This window comes from Condylura cristata, unplaced genomic scaffold (assembly GCF_000260355.1).
Source record: "Condylura cristata isolate star-nosed mole 26May11 unplaced genomic scaffold, ConCri1.0 scaffold00015, whole genome shotgun sequence".
Lineage (NCBI taxonomy): Eukaryota > Metazoa > Chordata > Mammalia > Eulipotyphla > Talpidae > Condylura > Condylura cristata.
The window spans coordinates 8,724,542-8,734,983 of NW_004567116.1; the positions used below are offsets into that span (position 1 = coordinate 8,724,542).

The 10,442-nt window shown below is 40.8% G+C and overlaps 1 protein-coding gene across 4 annotated transcripts in view; it reads right to left on the reverse strand.

The window, feature by feature from the left end:
- The window catches only part of ATG13 (autophagy related 13), a 37,105-nt gene that overhangs the window by 21,338 nt on the left and 5,325 nt on the right, over window positions 1-10,442 (reverse strand). The window lies entirely within an intron of this gene.

A 10,442-nucleotide genomic window follows, 5' to 3' on the forward strand; every position in this document is an offset into this window, starting at 1 on the left:
CCCCTCAGCAGTGTACTTCATCAATCTGCCTGTTCTGCTTCCCGCTCTGTCTCTGGTGAATCCTCTCACCCTCCTCATCTCTGGCCTGTACCCCAGTTCTGTATGAATAAATAAATAAATCTTAAAAAAAAAAAATGCACATACACAGAAACAGTGGATATAATTTTAGGGGGTTTATGGATTTCATAGATCACATTATTCTCCCCCACCCCCAGCAGACTGAAGCTGTTTGAGATGGGGCTGGTATGAGGAAGAAAGCATTTAGGGTGAGAAGAGCATGAACAGAGCTCAAAATGGATTTGAACTTTTAAATATTCTGGTTTTCCAGAGGACTGTTTCTGGAGGGGGATCAGTACTAGAGCCAGAAGTGAGTCCCCAATGCAATGTTACAACCTGACCTCCCTCCCCCCTCAAGGTTTTGAGGAGAGGAAGTAACACAACCAGAATGCTAGTATCTCATGAGTGGTGCTTTAGGCAGATTATCTTTGGTAGTATAAAGCAGAATAGCTTTGAATATAAAAAGCAAGCAGGGAAACCAATTAGAGAGACCTGGTGATAAATTAGGCTGTGATCAATGTTAAAACTTGCACAGACATGATCTGAAAACAGCATGGATGGGAAATATTTTATTTTTTAAAAGATGTATTTATTTATGCATATAAGAACTGGGGTACAGGCCAGAGGTGCAGGGGGGTGAGAGGATTCACCAGAGACAGAGTGGGGAGCAGAACAGGCAGATCTACTGAAACACACTGCTGAGAGGAGCAGTGGATGGGTCAGAAGAGGTCTAAAATGCCATATGGGTCAGCGGCCCGGCATGGGATGCAGTGGCTTTGGGACAGCTTTATAGTATGGTGTTTTAACCCCTTGCGCCACTAGGGAGGGCCCGGATGGAAAATATTTTAAAGGAAGAGTCTCCATGATTTAAGGATTTTTGGCAGAAAAAAGTGTAAAAAGGTGTTAGGGTTTTAAACTTGGGTACCTGGGAACCAAGGTTAACAGTGTTCAATTTACAGTATCAGGGAGCCAGAGGGAGAGCTAGCATTTAAGAAAAGGTATGAACAGAAGGAGAGAGCTAAAACAGGAAGTGATGAAAACAAGTTATGAAAAACAACCTCCTGTTCTTTACTGAGGTATAATTTACATGTAGTAAAATACACAATCTTGTGTACAGTTTTATGTAAATACCAATATGACACCAATCTAGATTAGGTTACAGTCCATTTCCAATAATCTAAAAGGTTTTGTGTCTCTTCTGCTAATAACCCCTTTACAAGTTAACCATTATTTTGGCCCCACCACTAAGGATTAGTTTTGCCTGTTTTCAATTTTTTTTTTTTTTTAAGATTTATTTACACATACAAGAGCTGGGGTGTAGGCCAGAAGTGTGTGGGGGTGATGGTGGTGAGAGGATTCACCAGAGACAGAGTGGTGGGCAGAACAGGCAGATGGACTGAAATACACTGCTGAGGGGAGCAGCAGGTGGGTCAGGAGAGGTTTACACACCATGTGGGTCACCTCTGGGGCGAGGGATCAAACTCTCACTGAAGTGGCTGCCGCTTGCAGTGCTGCATCCTAACCCGTTGTGCTGCTAGGGAGGTCCCCTAAACTTAATTTTTGTACATGGTATAAGATAGGGATTAAGGTTCATTATTTTTTGGCAGTTGGTTCAGTTTATTTAATAATAGATCCAACTCTAATAGTAATGGAAAAGGTTAAGACTGATGATAACTTTGGAGACAAAAGTGAATAATCTCAAAAAAGAATAGTTAAAAAGCTAAAGCAGATTAAATCATCAAGGCAAATAGAAAAAAGAAAATAACAATGACCCTCATAAAACAGCTGCGTTAAAGAACCATACATAGAAATGTTATAACTAATCAAAAATTGGCAAAGTGACTTCTGAGCAGTTTTCATTGAAATCCCAGGGAAATAAGTTTCAAAACAGAAGAAATAGACAAACAATATAAAGTTCTTGCAGAGAAAGCAAAACTTTCCACCTACCCATTTTAGGATTTCAACTTTTGTTAGTTTGTCTAACAAAAAGACAAATTAACAAAAGAAAAACTCCCGGCACATAATCATGTACTTAGGAGAAACCTCAACGAAAAGCAACTCAAGCTGGGATTTAGAACTGCAGGTATACAGGATTCCCAGTGAAGAACAATACGTCTGTGGAGGAATGATGGCAAAGGAAAGCAGTGTCAGGCACCCAAGGGCAGCAAACTGTGGGAAGGGAAACTTATGGGAAAAGACTAATGGTGTCAGGTTTGTTTGCAGATTCTTATGGGGCTGATAAGAATCTCCAGGAAAAGGAGAATTTATATCCTGCCCTCTGGCAGAAAAGGGAGGTACAGGCTCAGTATTTGCTGCTTCTTAATTGCCTTCAACTCTAAGTAAGTCAAAAAGACATATTTGGGGATGACATATTCTGGTTTCCTTCATTCTCAAGAAGTGAGAAAGTGGCCACTGGGCTTGGCATTATGTTGCTAATGACTGGAGAGTAAGGTTTCAGAGTGAGTGTGAGGAAGGGATTCAGTTACCTACAGGAAGAATGTAGGGAAAGTGCTCAAGCTGTTCTGTTAAAAGGATTTTCCCTATAATATAGGGATAAAAGAACAAATTGATGGGGTTATGGGAGTGGAAATAGAAAACAATGAAAGAGAAATAAGATACCTGAAAGAAGAAATAACTGAATAAGATGCCACAGGAGCATTTCTGTGACCAAGAATAAATTAAAGCCAAAAGTGGTGCAAATTATAAAGGACTTCTCTTCTGGGGCCTATTGTCTGAAATGTATACCCACCTTCAGACCTTCCTAATTTAGGTTAAAAGGAACACTAACAAGTGTTTTAAAAGACCCTTTAAAAGGTTAACCAAGTCAAGGCCCTGAAGCAACACAACAGAGCTAAGGATTGCTGGAGGACTCTAATCCCCTTATTTTACACCTGATCTGGAATAGTTCCCTCCACCATAGTATCTACCAATGCAACATTATCATGGCACAGTGACTTGTGACTTTTCCTACCATGGAAGCACTAAAAGGATCATGCAACTGCAGTTATTTATTGAGCTAAAAAGGGTGAGGTCTCCAATTGGGAAAAAGCTCTCTCTCAGTGCTTGCTATTGCCTTAGGCTAGTCTATCAATCAATTAATTCATCCTTTACAGTATTAATGCAAGATAAACTTTACCCTATACTTTGCTTTTGCTCTTTGCAAAATTCCTTCTTTGATTGTACCAAGGAGTATAAAGGGAAATTCTGTGCAAACCTTCAAAGTAATTTACAGGCCTCCTGGTGGTGCTGGGGTTAAAGTCTCAGCACTATCATGCTACAGCCAGTCACTGCATGTGAGTTCAATCCCTGGCCAGGGAGCTGACCCACATGGTGCACAGACCTCTTCTGCCTTGCCTGATACCACCCTCAGCAGTGTATTCCAGTAGATCTTCCTATTCTGCTCCCCACTCTGTCTCTGGTGAATCTGCTCACACCCCCACCCCTGCACTTCTGGCCTATACCCCAGCTCTTTTATGCATACATAAATAAAAAATAAGTTAAAAAAAAGACTTATTTATATATACATACAAGAACTGGGGTACAGGACAGATGTACCAGGGTGAAGGGATTCACCAGAGACAGAGGGGGAGCAGAACAGGCAGACTAACTGAAATACACTGCTGAGGGGAGCAGGGGGCAGGTCAGGAGAGGTCTGCTGTGCCATGTGGGTCAGCTCTGTGGCTGGAGAGTGAACTCATGCTGCAGTGGCTGCAGGTAGCTTCATAGTGTTGTAACTTAACACCTTGCACCACCAGGTAGGCCCAAATTAAAAAATTAATTAAAAAAAGTGATTTATAATTAAATTCTTCCCTATTTTCTGCCTGTATGTGTTAGTCAGTTACTAAATCCTTGGAACTCTTTTGCTACAAATCCTCTACATTTGCTTCATTTTCATTTCCAAAAATACCAATGTATCCTGGTCTCATTTCTTATCTGGAAGAGAGACTCACTTGGTAAGTTACTTGATCTTTGCAGGGGATCAGGATATGGCATTCCAAAATATGCCACTTTGGCATAAAGATTATTTTAAGATGAAGACATTTGAGATTCAACAGATGCAGAAAGAAAACTTGAAGTTTCCTTAACTGAGAGAAAAAACTTCTGAGAAATGAGGACTACCATCATTTCCTATTTTGTGTTGGATTCTACTTCCCAGAGAGAGACGAGAGACCAAGAATAACCTATCATATATCCCAGTCTCGGGGAGCTTCATGGTATTGAAGATGGAAAGACCACTGCACCTATAAACAAATGCTAGCACAAATTTTCTTATCTCCCATTGTTAGCTTAAAGACACATTTGTCTTTCCTAAAGAAACCTATTTGTTCTTCCTATAAAGGCCTTATCTCCCCATTCCTTTCCCTTACTAAGTTAGACTTAATTTCTAAATTCTAACCACCATTTTGAGTACTCCTGTTGCAAATACTCTGCAGCCTTTAGCAAGCTCTTTGGGCCTCCCTGGTGGCACAAGGGGTTAAAGCACAGCACTGCAAAGCTATCTGCTGCTACTGCTGACCCACAGGGCAACAGACCCTGCCTGACTCACCTGCTGCTCCTCTCAGCAGTATATTTCTTTAATCTACCTGTTTTGTTCCCTACTCTGTCTCTGGTGAATCCTCTTACTCCTCAATCTCTGGCCCATATCCCAGTTCTTGAATGCATAAATAAATAAATCTTAATAAAAAATTCTTGGTGAATCCTCTCATCGCCCCTGCACCTCTGGCCTGTACCCCAGTTCTGTACGCACAAATTAAAAAAATCTTTTTTTAAAAACTTCTCTTTAGTGTTGCTAACTGCTCCTCTCCCAGGTAGTGAATTAAGAAGTTACAGGGAAATTTTCCCTAACACCTTCTAAGCTACACTATAAACCTCAGGCAAACCACTGAGGTTTTTTTGAAGATTTATTTTTATTTATGCATACAACAACGGAGGTGTAGGCCAGAGTTGTGGGGGGTGGGGGGTAGGGGATGTTGGGGGTGAGGAGATTCACCAGACACAGAGTGAGGAGCACAACAGGCTGACTGACTGAAATACACTGCTGAGGGGAGCAGTGGGCGAGACCTGCAAGAGAGGTCTGCTGCGCCATATGGGCTAGCTCCCTGACCTGGGCTAGAACTTGGGTTGTTATGGTAAACCTTGAGCTCAGTGGTAGCACTGAGACTCAGTTCTCAGGCCACCAGGAAGGCCCTGAAAGCCTATCTTAATAAATTAAACATTTTGTTATCACATTGCTCCCATGCTTCAGATCTTTCAGCAAACTCATTAGTCTGAATTTCAAGGTTCTTCATTCAAAGTCAGCAGGGAAAACAGGTGATGTTATTTTGGAAAGGTAACCAGAGGATTGCTGGTAGGAAGGACACTGAAACCAGCAAACAGCTGGTGGTTTCTGGTTCCTGGACCAGACCTAGTTCTTGGATGCACATACTGAGAAAACTGTATTAGCTCAGTCAAGAGCTTGCAGAGAACTTAATTACAAGAGGTAGTTTATATACCTTAAATGAAATTTATTGATTGAGAAATAAAGTTACCAAGTAGAAAGAGAAACATCAAGGGCCCAACATGTCGCCTGTCCTAAAGGATCATTTTGAGATACTAAAATTGTAAAATGGTCAATGGGTACTATCCCATAATGACTTAATATATACTGTTCTACTCCAGGGGCAAGATAACTTTAAAGTATATAACCAAGAGTCTACAGCCCTTCTGTTCCAAGAACATGCCAACCAGACAATGCCAGTGTTGCAGGAGGCCCCAGAAGGGGAGACCACAGTGCTCTAGGGCTATGATGAAGGCCTGAAGCAAAGGCCAGTGGAAACAGGGACAAGAAGCAGATTCCTATAACCAACCTGGACATCAGATCAAGCCCCTGGAAGATATTTATCTCTTCCTTGCCCATCAACAAATCTGAAATCATTGATTTTCATCCTTTAAGGAGAAGGTTTTAAAGACTGCACATCTGCAAATGAAGATCAGTGCTGAACAACAGATGGGGTTCAAGGCACCCTTGGGGACAACTGACATCTTGGTCTCCGTGTTAAGTGCTCCAAGGAGGTAGCCTCAGCTACCCAAGGGGCCATTATTCCGGTCAAGCTCTCTATTCTTCCTATGTGGTTTGGTTACTGGAGGAGTGAGATCAGTAGATCCCACACCGTCCTCTGCAAGGCAACATGCTGTTGCCCTGTGCTGGCAGGCCTCACCCCTGCCCTGGCAGACCTCACCCCTGCCCAGGAGCATGGGCATAGCCCCAGTCCAGCTATACCCAAGAAGCTGCTGCTCATGTCTGCTACACCAGAATCAGGAGTTGCACTGCCACCATGAATAACTTCTAAAAATCTGTTTTTTAGAAGAAGCGTCTACAGGCCTTGACTTTCTTTAAACTTCAGAGACCACTCCCACATTGGCCACTGCCAGCATGCTATAATTACAAGCAGTGCTGTCTACATGAAGGGTAGAGACTCCATGAGGGCGGCAAGTGCACCAGCTGTGAGAAAACTAAGACAAAGGAGGTCACCATTGATTTCAGGTCAAGGTCATTTTACTTCTGGGCATTCTAGTCTCTCAGTTATGTTAAAAACTCTTCTGCTAACTTTTAAATTTCTTGTCCTTTACCTGATAATATGCTGAACATGTAAGCTCATCAGAACTAAGCACCTGCTTTATTTTCTTTATTAGTAATTTTTGCCCTTAGAGACATAACCCAATTATTATGTATAATTTCAGATATTTTTAGAAAATTCTATGTGGTTTCCACTCACATATGTTTGATTAAATTTATCAAGTGTCACCTTTTTTCCAAACTGGCTTAATTAGGTCTAAGATATATTTATACATCTTAATGCTCCCACAAATACTGCTGTCCCTTCAAGCTTCATCAACACCTATTTTCACAAGACTCGCCACTTGTAGCTTTTCTTTTTGAAAAATAACCTCATTTAAGGCCTCTCTTCAGGACTTAAGGTATTTAATAAAGAAAACTGTCTTCAATAGCAATTTCAATTTAGCAACATTCTCTGAATATCATTTTCACGAATAGAAATTTATAACAAATAATTGTTGTTGAGTTTCCAACAGTGTTTAGAACACGTACACTATATGTATCACATTAAAGAGTTTTTAAACAATTATCTAAAAATATAACTGGAGGGGTAACCCTGGTGGCACAAGGGGTGAAGACACAGCACTGTGAGGCCAGTCAGCCGCAGGCGCTGCAATCCAAATTCAATCCCCAGCCAGGGAGCTGACCCACATGTTGCAGATGACCTCTCCTGTCTCACCTGCTGCTCCCCTCAGCAGTGTGTTTCAGCCATTCTTCCTGTTCTGTTCCCCACTCTCTCTGGTGAATCTTCTTATCCCCTGCATCTCTGGCCTACACCCCAGCTCTTGTATGCATAAATAAATAAATCTTTAAAAAAAAAAAATTTATATATATATATATATATATATATATATATATAAAACGGGTAAGCAAAATTTCCTGTATGAAAACAGTGGAATATATTCAGCCTTAAAAATGGAAATTCTGCCACGTGCTCTAACATGGGGAACCTTGAAGACATTAAACTAAGTGAAATAAGGTAGACACAAAACCACAAATACAGTGATTCCACTTAGATGAGCTACCTAAGAGTAGTCAAATTCACAAAGAAAGTAAAATGACACAGCCTGAGGGAGGAAAGCTGGGGGTTACTGTTTCATGTCATTTCAGTTTTACAAAATGAAAATTTTATGGACATCATTGGTAGGGCAGGCTGTACCATGTGTTAAATACAACTGAACTATATACTTAAAAGTGGTTAAGAAACAAAAAAACATGATTAAGATGGTAGCCTTTATGTTATTTACCTCTTAATGTCCACAAGCATTCACAGGATACCATTAAATATATACCTTGTCATGGTATATATTCACCAGCACCCAAATGCCATACAGACGATTCTACAACACAACTCAAACATAAATGAGTAATCAACTAAGGGAAGCATTTAGCTGAAAGTAGAATTGAATTTTTACTGTAATTTACTTGAATTTTTTACTGAAATGTTTAATTTTTTAAAAAGATTTATTTATACATACAGAACCGGGGTACAGGCATGATGAGAAGATTCACCAGAGACAGAATGAGGAGCAGAACAGGCTGACTAACAAAGTACACTGCTGAGGGGAGCAGCGGGCAAAACAGAGGGGTCTGCGGCACCATGTGGGTCACCTCCGGGGCCAGGGATAGAACTCACACTGAAGCAGCTATGGCTTGCAGTGCTGTGCTTTAACCCACTCTGCCACCAGGGAGGTCTTGAAATGTTAATTTTAAATGAAAATATTTTAAGAGTCTAAGTCCTCCCAGGTGGCTCAACGGGCTAGGACACAGCACTGCAAGCTAGCAGCAACCACTTTAGTGCAAATTCGACCCATAGCCGGAGGTGATCCACATCCCCAGGCAGGCAACTCCTGACCCTCCCGCTGCTCCCTTCCACAGTATACTTGTCAGTCAGCCAGTTCTGCTCCCCACTCTGTCTCTGGTGAATCCTCTCACCACCTCTGCACTTCTGGCCTGTACCCCAGTTCTGTATACATGAATAAATAAATCTTTTAAAATAATTTTAAGAGTTTATTTAAATAGATAAAAATATTTCTCTCTTCAACCCAAACTGATAACCAAGAAGCCAGATAAAGAAAGGTATAGAGCATTTGCCTCTCCAAGGTGTAGTCTTTAGAAATCAGTGACGTGATTAATTCCAGCATTTGTTTTCCTCGCCCACATTCAGCATCCACATTTCTTTACATTTTGGACCCACGACAAACTCATGTTTAGAGAAAACAATTCTCAGAATAAAATTTGACTGCTTCGAGGGGCTCAAATACTGAGTCTTGATTTTTTTGAGCTCAATTAAAAACAAAATTCTCATCTGTCTTTCCCAATCACCAATTAAAAGCACAGAAATATAAAAGCTATTAAACCCCAAGGGCAAAAAGGGAGAGGAAATAACAAATGACAGAGGTGTTAGCAAAATATTAGGGGGGTGGGGAGTGAAGAAATTAAGCATGATAGTTTCAATTTATCGCTCATTGCTGAAAACATCAGCAAAATGATAAATAAGAGGGTCACTTTAAAAAAGTATAAACACATGATGAACAGGCACAGAGGTAGCATCAAAAGAGCAGATAACTGAATCAACAGAGCAAAACTGATATCCAAATCAGCAGAGGAAGTAACCCTAAACAAAGGGAGCTCATCCAAGAAAAACTTCGGAATTACAGGGATCAGATATCTGATCCCTCAGGTACCTCCTAGAGAGGCAGATGGAGCTGAAAATGGGAGGACTGCTGAAAATCCTCAGAAGCAGCAGTAAGACCCATCCAGAGTTCCTCCCTAATGTTAGAAGGCTGGACTTCAGTTTTTTTGGCAACTCTGAATCAGTAAGGTACAGGAGGAGGATTATCAAAGTCTACAGGAGATATTCTCATTGCCACCTCCTGAGCACCTTTGCCTTAGCATGAAAAACACTGGCGGTCATGTAGAAGCTTCCTGCAAGGAAGTGTGGTTACCCCACTCACACTTGAACATGAAGTAGCAAGACAAGCTCAGGGTGTTGAAGAGTGAGGCTGGCAGTTTTAGGAAATCTGACACCCCACCCCATTTATTTTTTTCAATTGAAAGGAAACCTTAAGTGTCAGTTTATAGATCTGTTTTCTCTGAGGACACTGAATTTCTGCAGTGAGGCCTCTAATCTCCAGCTAGGGATGAGATTTCAACTACTTTGTGTAAATACCAAAGGGCATAATTGCGGGATCATATGGTAAGAAAATGTTTACTGCAAGAAATTATTAAAGTGTCTTCCAAAAGAGCTACCCCATTTTGCATTCCCACCAACAGCGAACAATGACAACCCTTTGGTGCTGACAAGGGTTTAGATTTTGGACACTCTAGTAGGTGAGTATGGTGTTTCACTGCACAGTTTCGATTTACTTTTTTGCTCATGACATAGAAAGCATTTTTTCACATGTTTATCTGCTATCTATCTTTGATGACGTGTCTGTTAAGGTTTTATAATGGAGTTGTTAATTTTTTTGTTGAACTTGAGCTTTAGCTTTCAGCAACTCACCAGTGGATGATAAAACCACTGGGTGAAAGTTTGTTGGCAAATGGGATATTTACACAGTCATTCCTCAGATTAGTTATTAATTACAAAGAAAAGACTAGTGGACATAATACAGTGCTCAAAAATAACATAATAGCACTTGATAAACTGACCGTCTATCCCTCTTGATATGTGGTAGTTAAGAGGAGGGACCTTAACTGTCAAAACTGTAACAGAACTACACCTGAGCAAGAGATAAGCTCAGGATATTTTGACAGATGAAGAGACAGTGTATTTTTTTTTTTTTTT